The 18,036-nt window shown below is 39.3% G+C and overlaps 1 long non-coding RNA gene across 1 annotated transcript; it reads right to left on the minus strand.

The window, feature by feature from the left end:
- Positions 1–2,984: 2,984 nt before the first annotated feature.
- LOC115152441 (uncharacterized) lies at positions 2,985–11,999 on the minus strand. Its single transcript, XR_003867482.1, has 3 exons — positions 11,699–11,999; positions 4,482–4,586; positions 2,985–3,001 (listed from the first exon to the last, which is right to left on the minus strand). It is a non-coding gene; the product is annotated as an uncharacterized LOC115152441 (long non-coding RNA).
- Positions 12,000–18,036: the final 6,037 nt, after the last annotated feature.

Raw genomic sequence — 18,036 nt, forward strand, 5'->3', positions numbered from 1 at the left:
TTAGTTCTCCCTGGATACACCACCACTACCCTCACAGGAAAACTCCTGTGTGAGCTTCTTTCTGTCCCTTTACACACTGCTAACACAAGAGGAAGGACTGAAAAAGCATTTAACAGATTGCTGTGCAGTCATATAATGATCATTCATATTTATTATTACCTGTTTTTATGCTCATGTTTTGAAATTATACTTCATTAATATTACGATTACCAATAAGCCTGAACATTAATTCAGACACCTCTGGTTGAGAAAAACTTACTTTCATAGTACATTCATTGTAAAATTCATCAACCAACATCAAGCCACTCTGCCTTCTCGAGCAAGTAGTCAACTCAGCCCCGCTAAAAAGCTTGTGTAGTCACTCTGCCTTCTCTCGCAAGCGAGGGGCATGTTGTGGTAAATTGACTAACAGGGAGGGTTGAATGATGTAATTTATTGGTGGGCTGGAAGACGCACTCTTGTCTTTTCTATTCTGAGGTTGTTTACTCGCAATATCAGATATTAAGATTATGTTTTATAATGCATGTATACTAAGGTTGAGGTTCTGACTAGTGATAATTTACCCGGGGTTTAATACCTGCTATAGTCACTGTTTATTTGCTCTCCCAAAAGCAACACAGCCCTAATATGAGATATATAACTAACTAAAGTAATGAGTGACCATTTTAGAAAATCATGGGACATATAGTCTGTGGTTGCATGCTATTTTATGTCAATCATATTGCTGCTTGTAGCCTATAACTGATGTTTCGTGGTCTTATGCTGCCATCTATTGGAAATATTTAGCAATTAAAAGGTATTAATTTCACGTACAGACATTGGTGAAGCAGCTGAGAAATAAAGTGTATTTTTCTTGTTAATTCTTTAGATCAGTCTCAAACCTGCCCCATCTATGCGATGCCAATTGTTGGACTTTCACATAGAGGTTACCAGGTCACCCAGTTCAAACCACATTTGAAAACTAAAACACGTGTCTTGTTTATCAAGTGTTCTGTCTTGAAATAATACATATAATAACATAACAAAACAATAAAAGCTAAAAGATTAGACAGGTTTTGATGAACAAAATAATAAAAATGCTATTTAGTACTATAATTGTATTTACCAACATAATATTATGACTAAAATAGTTTCTAAAAGTGTTCTAGAAACAGGGTTAGGGGTTAAGGCTTAATTAGGTAATACGTAGGGTTAGAGTTTCTGTATAGCACTTTGTGACATCTGCTGATGTAAAAAGGGCTTTATAAATAAGGCAAGAAATAGTATGTGTTTATAACTCTCTTGCTCCTCCTTGTGGCCTTCTGTGGGTACTACATAACTCACTCACAACTCCTGCTAGGCTCATAATCTGGGGTAGAAATTGCATCAGATCTACAAATCAATGAGCTAGACCTGTCCATTTGGTTTGTAACTCAGTAAACCTGCGCAGCATTCACTCAATTCAATGCCTATGAACGAAGATTTAGATGCATATCAAATTACCCAGCAGTCATTCAGAAACAACAAGTAGTCAAAAAAAGTGTTATTTCTTAATAAAAAACGTCTGCTGGCTGTTTAAACGGCCACATCTTGAAAAAGAGGAAAGGGACATGTGTTTTGTTTAGGTTGTATACCTTTTTCTGAAAATAAGCATGGTTAACCATGACCAGAAAATGTTTAACGTTTGGTACTGTGGGTCACCACAACATGTACTTCAGCAAATAGGGATGGTGCTCACAAAGTAGCAGTAACCCTGTAAGTAATAAGTTCTGTGTTAATCCTACAAGGTGAACGTAGGCCTGTTTCATTGATATCCATAGAGAAGCTGCCTTTGTGATGCAGAACAATGAGTTGGGAATAGAATGTTCTGAAGGTGAGTTTTTACAACGGTGCTCAATAGAACTAACAGGAGCTGGCAGGGAGAAAAATGACCTAAAGTAAGGCATGTTTTTTCATGATTCTTCCTAAATAGGGGAATAAGGTAATGTTATGAAACTGGGCTCTATTGTAGATGCAATGAACTAGTTTTTATCAGAATTTTTTTTTTTAAATGGGACGTGTCCCGCCTACTTGAGGCCCCTCTGAAAATAATATTAAAAAGTTTGGTCCATGGACACAGAGGGTTTAAACACTAAAGTTACCGTCCACCGAGTGAAGAGAGGAGAACCGGACAGAGGTAGCATCCGTCAATGAGAGAATGAGGATAGGATAACTAGTATGCTGCTTATAACATTATTGTTAAGGGACTTGATGCCTACTATGCCAAACCTATTTAGAGTTGTTAAACGGGTGTGAAGAGTGTGTTGATATAACGATAATATTGTCAAAATTCTGATTGTAACAACGATCACAATTGGTTAAAAAATATGCATTCCCATTATATTAGGCAATAATTAAGAGCAGGCAAAGTGGTCGTGTCGTGAAAATGCTATCAAATGTGTTACATTGCAACGAGTACAGTCAGGGTGCCGTGGAGCCCCTGCAGTACCTCCACAGACCCCGGATTGAGAACCCCTGATTTAGCAGATGCTTTTATCCAGAGAGATTTACAGTAAGTGCATTCATAGCTATTTATTTTGGAAATAATACAGTAAAATATACAGGATAGGAGCATTATATTCCAGCTAAACAATGGATTTATAGCGTTTTGCAATAAATAAAAAAAATATATATATACCCATCTAAAATCTATTAATTAAAAATCTGAGAACAGTAATTTTGAAGGTACCCATAAGCAACCATTTCTGATTAAAAAAAACAAATGTGACATTTTTTGGAAATAGCATTTTTTGAATAAACTCTTAATAATTCTTAAACAAAATTGTCATCTCACCTCTTAGCTTTGGTGTCATGTTCCCCAGAGAGACTCATTTTAGAGGCAGGTCCCCCCTCCTCTCTCTCCCCAGAGAGACTCATTTTAGAGGCAGGTCCCCCCTCCTCTCTCTCCCCAGAGAGACTCATTTTAGAGGCAGGTCCCCCCTCCTCTCTCTCCCCAGAGAGACTCATTTTAGAGCACTGACCCCTGTAAACAGAGATCCAGCATGTTGGTTGTGGTCAACACAGTGTCCCCTAAACAGAGATCCAGCATGTTGGTTGTGGTCAACACAGTGTCCCCTAAACAGAGATCCAGCATGTTGGTTGTGGTTAACACAGTGACAACTAAACAGAGATCCAGCATGTTGGTTGTGGTTAACACAGTGACAACTAAACAGAGATCCAGCATGTTGGTTGTGGTTAACACAGTAACAACTAAACAGAGATCCAACATGTTGGTTGTGGTCAACACAGTGACAACTAAACAGAGATCCAGCATGTTGGTTGTGGTTAACACAGTGACAACTAAACAGAGATCCAACATGTTGGTTGTGGTCAACACAGTGACAACTAAACAGAGATCCAGCATGTTGGTTGTGGTCAACACAGTGACAACTAAACAGAGATCCAACATGTTGGTTGTGGTTAACACAGTGACAACTAAACAGAGATCCAGCATGTTGGTTGTGGTCAACACAGTGACAACTAATTATTGATTGCCAATTGTTCTCATGTATTCATTATCTCCTTGAGAAATAAAACATTTACTAACAGACATAGAAACAGTCAGGTGATTTAAAGCAATCACATTAATATGTAGTTGTGACATTTAATCTCCATGGTAACTGTCAATAATAATAATAAGTCACTGTTTGTTAAGGTAGTTATAGACAGAACAACAACAATAATAATAATAATAATTTTAACAACAATAATAATAATAATAATATTAATAATAATAAGTCCCTGTTTGTTAAGGTAGTTATAGACAGTACAGCAACACAAGGCCATGTCTCACACGTATTTGTATTCAATAACAGTAGACTATTTATTGTCTTTCAATCTGTTCTTTTCTAAAAGTATCTGAGAATGTAGACAGAAGGGCTAAAACAGACATGATTGATCTGAGGGGGAAATTGTTGATCCATTCAGAAAGTTTTTTTTTGCATCAAGTGAGAGTTGTTATATTATGTAAAGTAGACTAGGTTATAATGTATAATAGCAGTTTGTTAGTGATATGCAGATCAAGGTCTATACCTCGGCTATAGCCTACATATCATAGATGACCAGTCTAAACCTGTTCAGATCAACATAATGTTATAGTCCTACCAGTAGCAGGACAGAGAATGTACTGTATATAACCTACATATCATAGATGACCAGTCTAAACCTGTTCAGATCAACATAATGTTATAGTCCTACCAGTAGCAGGACAGAGAATGTACTGTATATAACCTACATATCATAGATGACCAGTCTAAACCTGTTCAGATCAGTTCACAGAGACCATCAGGTTTGTCAGCATGATAAGTGATCATAGCCTTATAATAGTTTGTAGGTAGTCTAGACCAACAGTACGAGAGTCTGCCCGTCTTTCCTACATACCAACACATTTATTCAATGTTACCGAGAAATATGTGCCACAGTTTCAAGAGCCATTTTTGTAACTGCGTAGACTACACACTTACTTTCACGTTCATATGAGGAAATCACAAAACTTCTGACAGTCACTGGTGCAGCCGCCTGTTTTCTTGCAGATGAAGCAGCTTTCACAGGCAACTCATTCAACCAGCCTAAACAACAGTAAATACAAGATGTCAAGTGGTCAAAAGTGAATCTCAATAGAGCCATATACATTAGAGGAGGGGTGTATTGCTGCAGATGTTGGATCTTAATTTGAGCCAGTTTGCTACACCAGGAAAATAATCCTGCAGAAAGAGGACATTTGAATTATTGTGTGGATTGTAATTAATGAACAGTTTTAAAATGGAAAAGTGGAATTTATCATCTTCAGAAACCTTTTCTAAAGTTTAATTACACTCAAATACACTACAAGTTTAGTTTTTCTGCAACAGGGTGATCAAATTAAGATCCTACATCTGTACAAAGTTTATGTCTTTATCTGAAAAGGGCAGTTTGAGTTATTAGCAATAACATTGCAACTGTCAGCTGATGTAAACCTCTGTGATTGGATGTTATAGACCCCCATACATATCCCCATGTACAATTATGTGTACAGATGTAGGATCTTAATTTGATCACCCCCCACTGCAGAATAACTTTCCAGCAATGCAGGAAATGTAAAACTTGTAGTGTATTTGAGGTTTAAAAAAGCTTCTGAAGTTTGTAATTTCCACTTAGAAATTTCAGACTTGAGTTTTCCTTACGAAAAATGTAGTAACCCCTACAAAAATGTCCATTAATTATAATTCACATAATAATTCACATTTTCTGTTGCTGCAGGAATATTTTCCTGCTGTAGTAAACTGGCTCAAATTAAGATCCTACATATGTACGTGCAAATGTACTTGGTGAATAAAGGTGATTGTGATTCTACAAAGGTTGAGTCTCTAGATTCCCTTGCTGCTCTGGAGAAATAATGAAATGGTTGTCATGGTGATTTAAACTGGGACCTGGTTATCTCCCAACTCTGATGTCATTTGTTACAATTCACCCTGTTGATAAAGGCAGCTACAAGGACGAACCCAGAACACAACTCTAAATCAACACTCACTGATATTATCCTAAAATCCTTTCACTCATATTGTGGTGTCTCTTCGTTTAACAGATAGTCTATGATATTAATATTGTAGCAAACAGTGGTGCAGGGCAGTGAACCCAGGTCGCTGGTGAACAAGGAAAACACCCGATCCATCGCACAAATAGGGTTAAACCAGTATTTATTTATTTATTTATTTTACTAGGCAAGTCAGTTAAGAACAAATTCTTATTTTCAATGATGGCTTAGGAACAGTGGGTTAACTGCCTTGTTCAGGGGTAAACAACTGATTTTTACCTTGTCAGCTCAGGGATTTGATCTTGCAGCCTTTCGGTTACCAATCCAACGCTCTAACTAACCACTAGAGCGTTGGAGCGCAGCTACCTGCCGCCCCAAGTAGGGTTAACCCAGTATCAGTATTAATAGGGTTAACCCAGTATCAGTATCAATAGGGTTAACCCAGTATCAGTATCAATAGGGTTAACCCAGTATCAGTATCAATAGGGTTAACCCAGTATCAGTATCAATAGGGTTAACCCAGTATCAGTATTAATAGTGTTAACCCAGTATCAGTATCAATAGGGTTAACCCAGTATCAGTATCAATAGGGTTAACCCAGTATCAGTATCAATAGGGTTAACCCAGTATCAGTATCAGTAGTGTTAACCCAGTATCAGTATTAATAGTGTTAACCCAGTATCAGTATTAATAGTGTTAACCCAGTATCAGTATCAATAGGGTTAACCCAGTATCAATATCAATAGTGTTAACCCAGTATCAGTATCAATAGTGTTAACCCAGTATCAGTATAAATAGTGTTAACCCAGTATCAGTATCAATAGTGTTAACCCAGTATCAGTATCAATAGGGTTAACCCAGTATCAGTATCAATAGGGTTAACCCAGTATCAGTATCAATAGTGTTAACCCAGTATCAGTATCAATAGGGTTAACCCAGTATCAGTATCAATAGGGTTAACCCAGTATCAGTATCAATAGGGTTAACCCAGTATCAGTATCAATAGGGTTAACCCAGTATCAATATCAATAGGGTTAACCCAGTATCAGTATCAATAGGGTTAACCCAGTATCAGTATCAATAGGGTTAACCCAGTATCAGTATTAGTAGTGTTAACCCAGTATCAGTATTAATAGTGTTAACCCAGTATCAGTATTAATAGGGTTAACCCAGTATCAGTGTTAATAGTGTTAACCCAGTATCAGTATCAATAGGGTTAACCCAGTATCAGTATCAATAAGGTTAACCCAGTATCAATATCAATAGGGTTAACCCAGTATCAGTATCAATAGGGTTAACCCAGTATCAGTATCAATAGGGTTAACCCAGTATCAGTATCAATAGGGTTAACCCAGTATCAATATCAATAGTGTTAACCCAGTATCAGTATTAATAGTGTTAACCCAGTATCAGTATCAATAGGGTTAACCCAGTATCAGTATCAATAGGGTTAACCCAGTATCAGTATCAATAGGGTTAACCCAGTATCAGTATCAATAGGGTTAACCCAGTATCAGTATCAATAGGGTTAACCCAGTATCAGTATCAATAGGGTTAACCCAGTATCAGTATCAATAGGGTTAACCCAGTATCAATATCAATAGGGTTAACCCAGTATCAGTATCAATAGGGTTAACCCAGTATCAGTATTAATAGTGTTAACCCAGTATCAGTATCAATAGGGTTAACCCAGTATCAATATCAATAGTGTTAACCCAGTATCAGTATCAATAGTGTTAACCCAGTATCAGTATCAATAGGGTTAACCCAGTATCAATATCAATAGTGTTAACCCAGTATCAGTATCAATAGTGTTAACCCAGTATCAGTATCAATAGGGTTAACCCAGTATCAGTATTAATAGGGTTAACCCAGTATCAGTATCAATAGGGTTAACCCAGTATCAGTATAAATAGTGTTAACCCAGTACCAGTATCAGTATAAACAGGGTTAACCCAGTATCAGTGTTAATAGTGTTAACCCAGTATCAGTATTAATAGGGTTAACCCAGTATCAGTATAAATAGGGTTAACCCAGTATCAGTATCAATAGTGTTAACCCAGTATCAGTATCAATAGGGTTAACCCAGTATCAGTATCAATAGGGTTAACCCAGTATCAGTATAAATAGTGTTAACCCAGTACCAGTATCAGTATAAACAGGGTTAACCCAGTATCAGTGTTAATAGTGTTAACCCAGTATCAGTATCAATAGTGTTAACCCAGTATCAGTATCAATAGTGTTAACCCAGTATCAGTATTAATAGTGTTAACCCAGTATCAATAGGGTTAACCCAGTATCAGTATCAATAGTGTTAACCCAGTATCAGTATAAATAGGGTTAACCCAGTATCAGTATCAATAGTGTTAACCCAGTATCAGTATCAATAGTGTTAACCCAGTATCAGTATCAATAGTGTTAACCCAGTATCAGTATCAATAGGGTTAACCCAGTATCAGTATCAATAGGGTTAACCCAGTATCAGTATTAAAAGTGTTAACCCAGTGTCAGTATTATTAGGGTTAACCCAGTATCAGTATTAATAGTGTTAACCCAGTATCAGTATCAATAGGGTTAACCCAGTATCAGTATTAATAGGGTTAACCCAGTATCAGTATTAATAGGGTTAACCCAGTATCAGTATTAATAGTGTTAACCCAGTATCAGTATCAATAGGGTTAACCCAGTATCAGTATCAATAGTGTTAACCCAGTATCAATAGGGTTAACCCAGTATCAGTATCAATAGTGTTAACCCAGTATCAGTATCAATAGGGTTAACCCAGTATCAGTATCAATAGTGTTAACCCAGTATCAGTATCAATAGGGTTAACCCAGTATCAGTATCAATAGGGTTAACCCAGTATCAGTATCAATAGGGTTAACCCAGTATCAGTGTTAATAGTGTTAACCCAGTATCAGTATCAATAGTGTTAACCCAGTATCAGTATCAATAGGGTTAACCCAGTATCAGTATCAATAGTGTTAACCCAGTATCAGTATTAATAGTGTTAACCCAGTATCAGTATTAATAGTGTTAACCCAGTATCAGTATTAATAGTGTTAACCCAGTATCAGTATCAATAGGGTTAACCCAGTATCAGTATCAATAGGGTTAACCCAGTATCAGTATTAGTAGTGTTAACCCAGTATCAGTATTAATAGTGTTAACCCAGTGTCAGTATTAATAGGGTTAACCCAGTATCAGTATTAATAGTGTTAACCCAGTATCAGTATCAATAGGGTTAACCCAGTATCAGTATCAATAGTGTTAACCCAGTATCAGTATCAATAGGGTTAACCCAGTATCAGTATTAATAGTGTTAACCCAGTATCAGTATCAATAGGGTTAACCCAGTATCAGTATTAATAGTGTTAACCCAGTATCAGTATTAATAGTGTTAACCCAGTATCAGTATCAATAGGGTTAACCCAGTATCAGTATCAATAGTGTTAACCCAGTATCAGTATTAGTAGTGTTAACCCAGTATCAGTATTAATAGTGTTAACCCAGTATCAGTATTAATAGTGTTAACCCAGTATCAGTATAAATAGGGTTAACCCAGTATCAGTATTAATAGGGTTAACCCAGTATCAGTATCAATAGTGTTAACCCAGTATCAGTATAAACAGGGTTAACCCAGTATCAGTATAAATAGGTTTAACCCAGTATCAGTATAAAGAGGGTTTTTCCAGTATTAGTGTAAATAGTGTTATCTTTTAAGGGTAGTATTTTCGATTTCGGATGAAAAGCGTCAAATATTTGCATATTATTAGTAGATTTGGATAGAAAACACTCTGCAGTTTCTAAAACTGTTTCAATGATGTCTGTGAGTATAACAGAACTCATATGGCAGGCAAAAACCTGAGAAAAATCCAACCAGGAAGTGGGAAATCTGAGAATTGTAGTTCTTCTTTTGAATCTCTATCGAAACTACAGTATCTGTGGGGTTACGTTGCACTTCCTAAGGCTTCCATTGGCTGTCAACAGCCTTTAGAAACTTGTTTCAGCATTCTCCTGTTACTGGGCATAGAATAGTAGCTCAGTCAATGAGTGGATGGGTATGCGTGAGCCTGCGAGTGCCCCGTTCCTTCTTTTTCTCCTGGAATGAATACGCTGTTGTCCGGTTGGAATATTATTGACGTTTTATGTTAAAAATACCCAGTATCAGTATAAAGAGGGTTAACCCAGTATCAGTATTAATAGGGTTATCCCTATAGCTGCAATGGGAATTGTAACCTTGCTCACACTGCCCCCTATAAAAGCAATTCCTGTGCTTCGACTACTCAGACCCCTCACACATCCGGTCCATGATGGACTCACAGACACCATACCACTTCTGATGGCCTCACAGACACCCTACCACTTCTGACACCAATGTAGCAAACAGCTGGGCAGGGAAGTGAACCCAGGTCGCACATGTAAAAGGCCAACAACCTACGCATCGCGCCATTGGCACCAATTGGGTCACTTGGTTGGAATTGTGAAGTAGCTCATATAGCGAGGATCACTGCACTTTAGTGGAACTATGATACAATTACATTATCATATGAAATGTAGCGGATCACTACATTATAGTGGAACTATGATACAATTACATTATCATATGAAATGTAGAGCATCACTACACTATAGTGGAACTATTATACAATTACATTATCATATGAAATGTTAAATGTAGAACTATAATATCTGAATATTGATATATTGAATTTGACATGACCACGTCCAGTCAGCTCCATTTTGTCTGATTAAACTGACACCAACCTGTCTCAGTAGTAGTAGACTGTTAGGAGTGTTTTACTGTCATTCACTATACTAACATGACACCAACCTGTCTCAGTAGTAGTAGACTGTTAGGAGGGTTTTACTGTCATTCACTATACTAACATTACACCAACCTGTCTCAGTAGTAGTAGACTGTTAGGAGGGTTTTACTGTCATTCACTATACTAACATTACACCATACATTTAATTTATCTACACACTTTATAATAATCCCTGGCAGGATTCTCAACTTGTAGCCTGAATTCACAACCAGAACATGTCAAGTCATTGAGATATTTTCTGTTCTGTTCTGTGTATTCTGATGGATGAGGCCTGAGCTGGAATGTGAAGCTAACTGAAGCTGGCTATTTTTAGAAAATCAGTATATCAAGACTGTATCATAGTTTACCCCTCAGGCTACGCTCAGGTTTCAGCAAGAGGCAGGTATCAACATGCCGAGTCGGAGGTATCTACATGGGTTGTGTCCATTAGTTTACTCCACAGCCAACAGTTTTAAATGGCACTAATGAATACACACTACCTGTTTTGAGGAAGTGTAAGTTGTTGTTAGTCTCTCCACAATATTAATTTGTCTCTTTCACACAACATACCTCCCTGAGTGAAAAGAGTTAACTATAGATTATAAAGAGAACATGTTTGTTTGTTGCTTGTGTTTTAAGCCTGTTTCGAGAAGACAAGTCTATAGACCTATGATACAGTACACTCTTAGAATAAAGGGTTCCAAACGGGTCCTCCGGCCGTCCCCATAGGAGAACGCTTTTGGGTTCCAGGTAGAACCCTTCTGGCTTCCATGTAGAACCCTCGGTGGAAAGGGTTCTTCACGGAACCCAGAAGTGTTCTACCTAGTACCACAAAAAAGGGTTCTACAAAGGGTTCTCCTATGGGGACAGCCAAAGAACCCTTTTAGATTGTAGATAGTGTAGGAGCGATCACCCTGGGGCACACAGATGGGCACAGAACTAATTCACCCCACGCATCTAATTTGTATCGAAAACATTTTAAGGAGAGTAGGACTATTATAACACTGTCCACCAAAAATATAATTAACTATATGAATACACACAACAATATCATCAACTATATGAATACACATAACAATATCACCAACTATATTAATACACACAACAATATCACCAACTATATTAATACACACAACAATATCATCAACTATATGAATACACACAACAATATCATCAACTATATGAATACACACAACAATATCATCAACTATATGAATACACATAACAATATCATCAACTATATTAATACACACAACAATATCACCAACTATATTAATAAACACAACAATATCACCAACTATATGAATACACATAACAATATCATCAACTATATTAATACACATAACAATCGTCGTCTTACCTTTTATCTCTCAATAGAAACAGAGTCTGAATGATCATTCGGTCGTCGAAAGTTACTTTCGTTTGCTCTGCTCATTTCCATATCAGGTTCTACCTGTTCTCTCTCCGAGTCCCTCTCTCTTTACAGCTCTTACAATGTGCCTTGGCAAACATTCTACAACTGTCTGGAAGTCTATTGGAGGGATGGTGGTGTTTTATTTTGTTGAGACCTGGTGACTGAGACGGCCGTGGCATATTGTGAAACATCAGCAAGTTCAGCAGTCTTCATCACTGAAGCTCCTGCCAATCGTGCCCCAACAATCACCAATAGTTAAGCTCTTTCCGAGCAGGGTCGCAGTCTCTGCTGGTTGCAGCTCCTCTCTCTCCCCAGGGATAGCAGTTTCTCTCTCCCCAGGGGTAGCAGCTCCTCTCTCCCCAGGGGTAGCAGCTCCTCTCTCCCCAGGGGTAGCAGCTCCTCTCTCCCCAGGGGTAGCAGCTCCTCTCTCCCCAGGGGTAGCAGCTCCTCTCTCCCCAGGGGTAGCAGCTCCTCTCCCCCCAGGGGTAGCAGCTCCTCTCTCCCCAGGGGTAGCAGCTCCTCTCTCCCCAGGGGTAGCAGCTCCTCTCTCCCCAGGAGTAGCAGCTCCTCTCTCCCCAGGGGTAGCAGCTCCTCTCTCCCCAGGGGTAGCAGCTCCTCTCTCCCCAGGGGTAGCAGCTCCTCTCTCCCCAGGGGTAGCAGCTCCTCTCTCCCCAGGGGTAGCAGCTTCTCTCTCCCCAGGGGTAGCAGCGCCTCTCTGACCTGTCTAATGAGCCAAACTGATTAAAGAATCCCACAGTGCCTAAACTCTCTCTCTCTCTCTCTCTCTCTCTCTCTCTCTCTCTCTCTCTCTCTCTCTCTCTCTCTCTCTCTCTCTCTCTCTCTCTCTCTCTCTCTCTCTCTCTCTCTCTTTCTCTCTCTCTCACACACACATACAGACTCAAAAACAGTGCAGTAATTAGAACCCCTATAGCAGCTATAAGTAACACAGTCTACTGTACATTCCCCTCCTCTGCCTCTCTCCATCACTTTCTCTGTGTCGTCTGTTGCTGTCTTTGTGTCTTGTCTGGTGTCTCTCTCCATCACCAGAATAATTGGTGAGGGTTAGGCCTACTACAATACAACATTCAAAACATGAAAACACAACTACATAACTAGCCTGTTCAACCTCTCTTTCGTATCGTCTGAGATCGCTAAAGACTGGAAAGCTGCCGCGGTCATCCCCCTCTTCAAAGGGGGTGACACTCTAGACCCAAACTATCCTACCGTCTTTCTAAAGTCTTCGAAAGCCAAGTTAATAAACAGATCACCGACCATCTCGAATCCCACCGTACCTTCTCCGCTATGCAATCTGGTTTCAGAGCTGATCATGGGTGCACCTCAGCCACGCTCAAGGTCCTTAACGATATCATAACCGCCATTGATAAAAGACAATACTGTGCAGCCGTCTTCATCGACCTGGCCAAGGCTTTCGACTCTGTCGATCACCGCATTCTTATCAGCAGACTCAACAGCCTTGGTTTCTCAAATGATTGCCTCGCCTGGTTCATCAACTACTTCTCTGATAGAGTTCAGTGTGTGAAATCGGAGGGCCTGTTGTCCGGACCTCTGGCGGTCTCTATGGGGGTGCCACAGGGTTCAATTCTCGGGCCAACCTTTTCTCTGTATACATCAATGATGTCGCTCTTGCTGCTGGTGATTCTCTGATCCACTTCTACGCAGACGACCCCATTCTGTATACCTCTGGCCCTTCTTTAGACACTGTGTTAACAACCCTCCAGACGAGCATCAATGCAATACAACTCTACTTCTGAGGCCTCCAACTGCTCTTAAATGCAAGTAAAACTAAATGCATGCTCTTCAACCGATCGCTGCCCGCACCTGCCCACCTGTCCTGCATCACTACTCTGGACGGTTCTGACTTAGAATTTGTGGACAACTACAAATACCTAGGTGTCTGGTTAGACTGTAAACTTTCCTTCCAGACTCACATCAAACATCTCCAATCCAAAATTAAATCTAGAATCGCTTCCTATTTCACAACAAAGCATCCTTCACTCATGCTGCCAAACATACCCTCATAAAACTGACTATCCTACCGATCCTTGACTTCGGCGATGTCATTTACAAAATAGACTCCAACACTCTACTCAGCAAATTGGATGTAGTCTATCACAGTGCCATCCGTTTTGTCACCAAAGCCCGATATACTACCCATCACTGCGACCTTAATGCTCTCGTTGGCTGGCCCTCGCTTCATACTCGTCGCCAAACACACTGGCTCCAGGTCATCTATAAGCATTTGCTAGGTAAATCCATGCCTTATCTCAGCTCACTGGTCACAATAGCAGCACCCACCCGTAGCACGCGCTCCAGCAGGTATATTTCACTGGTCACCCCCAAAGCCAATTCCTCATTTGGCCACCTTTCCTTCCAGTTCCCTGCTGCCAATGACTGGAACGAACTGCAAAAATCACTGAAGCTGGAGACTTATATCTCCCTCATTAACTTCAAGCATCAGCTGTCAGAGCAGCTTACCGATCATTGCACCTGTACATAGCCCATCTGTAAATTGCCCAACCAACTACCTCATCCCCATTTTGTTCTTTTTTTAATCCTTTGCACCCCAGTATCTCTACTTGCACATTCATCTTCTGCACATCTATCACTCCAGTGTTAGTACAACAACAAAAAATGTATGAAATGAAAATGAAATGTATGCATTCACTACTGTAAGTCGCTCTGGATAAGAGCGTCTGCTAAATGACTAAAATGTAAATGTAAATGCTAAATTGTAATTATTTCTCCACTCTGGCCTATTTATTGCCTTACCTCCCTAATCTTACTACATTTGCACACACTGTATATAGACTTTTCTATTGCGTTATTGACTGTACGTTTGTTTATTGTCATAAACTTCGTCGTCTGAAAAAGAAAAATCATCGGACCAATATGCAGCGGGTATATTGCTCATCTTCGTATTTATTGAAGGTAAACACACTGAAACAAAACAACGACGATAACAGCCCAATAAAGTGCACAGACTAAACCGGAAACAACCACCCACAAACACAAGTGAAAACGAACACACTAAATATGGCCTCCAATTAGAGACAACAACCACCAGCTGCCTCTAATTGGAGGTCATTGAAAAAACACAACATAGAAAGAGAAACCTAGAATAAACATAGAAATAGAAAATATAGAACATACATCAAAACCCCGAAACACCCCCCTGCCACGCCCTGACCAAACTACAATAACAAATAACCCCTTTTACTGGTCAGGACGTGACATTTATTCCATGTGTAACTCTGTGTTGTTTGTGTCACACTGCTTTGCTTTATCTTGGCCAGGTCACAGTTGTAAATGAGAACTTGTTCTCAACTGGCCACCTGGTTAAATAAAGGTGAAATAAAGGTACATAAATTAAGAAATAACACAGACAGACCATTTTTCTCAGATTCACTGTTTGTGTAGACTGCTCCTTGTCTTTTCTAGGGCAGTAGTTCAGGTGGCTGTTTGTGTAGACTGCTCCTTGTCTTTTCTAGGGCAGTAGTTCAGGTGGCTGTTTGTGTAGACTGCTCCTTGTCTTTGTAGGACAGTAGTTCAGGTGGCTGTTTGTGTAGACTGCCCCTTGTCTTTCTAGGACAGTAGTTCAGGTGGCTGTTTGTGTAGACTGCTCCTTGTCTTTGTAGGACAGTAGTTCAGGTGGCTGTTTGTGTAGACTGCTCCTTGTCTTTTGTAGGACAGTAGTTCAGGTGGCTGTGTGTGTAGACTGCTCCTTGTCTTTTCCAGGGCAGTAGTTCAGGTGGCTGCCCTTGCTCTTAGTCTGCCTCCTGTCTTTCCTATCATCATAGACAGTTGTGGAAAAAGTACCCAATTGTCATACCTGAGTAAAAGTCTAAAAATATTTGGTTCTAAATATACTTAAGTATGAAAAGTCAAATTAAAAGTATAAATGGTTTCAAATTCCTTCTATTAAGAAAATCAGGTGTCACCATTATCTTGTTTTTTTAAATGTATGGATAGGGGGCACATACCAAAACGAAGACGTAATTTACAAAAGATGCATTTGTGTTTCCTGACTCCGCCAGATCAGAGGCAGTAGAGATGACCATGTGTTGTCTTGATAACTGAATTAGACCATTTTCCTGTCCTGTCTAAGCATTCAAAATGTAACGAGTACTTTTGGGTGTCAGGTAAAATGTATAGATTAAAAAGTATATTATTTTCTTTGGGAATGTAGTGATGTAAAATGATCAAAAATATAAATTCAAAAGTAAAGTACAGATACCCCCCCAAAAAAGACTTATGTAGTACTTTATAGTATTTTTACTGAAGTACTTTACACCACTGGCCATGAGTACACCTTCCTGAAAACAATGACTCCATACTTTGCTGAAACCTGTTCTGCCAGTTCATGTCCTTAAAACCTCTTGACGTTACCCTAGGATAGGGGGCGCCACAGCGCATTTTGAAAAAAAATCGTTCCCATTTTCAACGGCCTACTAATCAAAGTCAGAAGCTAGGACATGCATATACTTATTTTATATGGATAGAAAACACCCTAAATTTTCTAAAACTGTTTGAATGGTGTCTGTGAGTATAACAGAACTCGTATGGCAGTCAAAACCCAGAGACCGATTGAACCAGGAAGTGGGAATCTGAATTGTGGACTCGACTTCACAGCCTTACCTATAATTCACAACGTGAAAAAATGATAATTGAGCACTTTCCAGTGCTTCCACTAGATGTCCCCAGTCTTTACAAAGTGTTTTGAGGGTTCTGCGGTAGAAACTCAGTGAAAGAGACGATGTGGCAATTGGTCACTGTAGTAGGGCCATCAGCATTGTGACGTCGGCGGCCGTGTCTGCCCCCACCTTTGGAAACCTTTTGAAACACAATGAAAACGTCCCACTCGAATCTGATTGGCTCTCTTGTTGAAACAGGCCCTGACGATTATTTTATACAACGTTTGACATGTTTGAACGAACCTAACTAATAGCAAACAGTCATTTTGCGTTAGCCAGGTGCCGCGCACGGATCAACATTTGATTACAGCCTTAGGACGCGCTAACAACAGGAAGCTAATGGAACATAAAGCATGGACTTTTTCGACCGAAAATACATTTGTCATGGACCTGGGATATCGGGAAGTGCTTTCTGATGAAGACAACTAAAGGTGAGGGATTATTGGCGATATTATACAATATCAGATGTGATTTGCAATTGTTCAAAGATGGCGCCGAGCTAGGCTTTCGAGCTCATTTTCTGGGTATCGCATCCCCTTTGATCTCAAAGTGTGATTACCCTGTAAAGTTAATTTAAAATCTGTTATGACGGGTGTTTTCAAGAGATATTCATCTATAAATCTTAGATTGACAATATAAAAAAAAAAAAAACGTTTTCGAATAGTAATTTATAAAATTGTAGCACTGTTTAGTTAGTCAACGTCAGGTGCCGATGTAAAATGCTGTTTTTATATAGAAATATGACCTTTATTGAACAAAAGATTGCATGCTGTGTGTAACATGATGTCCTAGGTGTGTCATCTGATGAAGTTTGTAAAAGGTTAGTGCTGCATTTAGCTGTTTTTTGGTTATATGTGATGGGTGTGCTTGCTCGGAAAATTCATATGATGCGACTTTTACCATGTACTCCTCTAACATAATCTAATATTGTGCTTTTCCTGTAAAACCTTTTTGAAATCGGACAACGAGGGTCGATTCAAGAGAGGTGTATCTATAAAACGATATGAGACAGCCCTATATTTGAAAAAAAAAAAATATTGAATTTCGTTATGCTAATGTCGCTAGGAGTTTTCGCTGGAAAATGATCCCGCTAACGGGATGATATGCGCAAGAGGTTTTAAAGTTGTGTTAAATTGATCATTCAGGAGATGAGATTAACACCTTGCATTGATTGTCCATCCAAGGTGGTTGCCTACGTCATTGTTATGTTGAGGTCAGAGGATCATCAGGGTGATTCATTTCAGGGCTGGGCTCTCTTTCATTCAGTAATACAGAGGCAGGGCAATCAAAGGCTCCAACTCACTGAACTGCCCATCAGCCCAGCCATTGTTATTATTCATACTGTTTGGAAACAGGTTCTATTCAGAACCTCTCAGACTAGAAAATATAAATAATATTTACTATAGTGTTTTAAATTGTTTGCATGTAGAACGGCTGGTAGGAATAATAACAATGGCTGGGCTGATGGGCACTTCAGTGACTGGGAGCCTTTGATTGCCCTGCCTCTGGGAGCCTGTCGACTTGTTACATGATTACTGAGTGAAAGAGAGCCTATGAAAGTTTTCATGGAGG

Source organism: Salmo trutta, chromosome 17 (assembly GCF_901001165.1).
Source record: "Salmo trutta chromosome 17, fSalTru1.1, whole genome shotgun sequence".
Lineage (NCBI taxonomy): Eukaryota > Metazoa > Chordata > Actinopteri > Salmoniformes > Salmonidae > Salmo > Salmo trutta.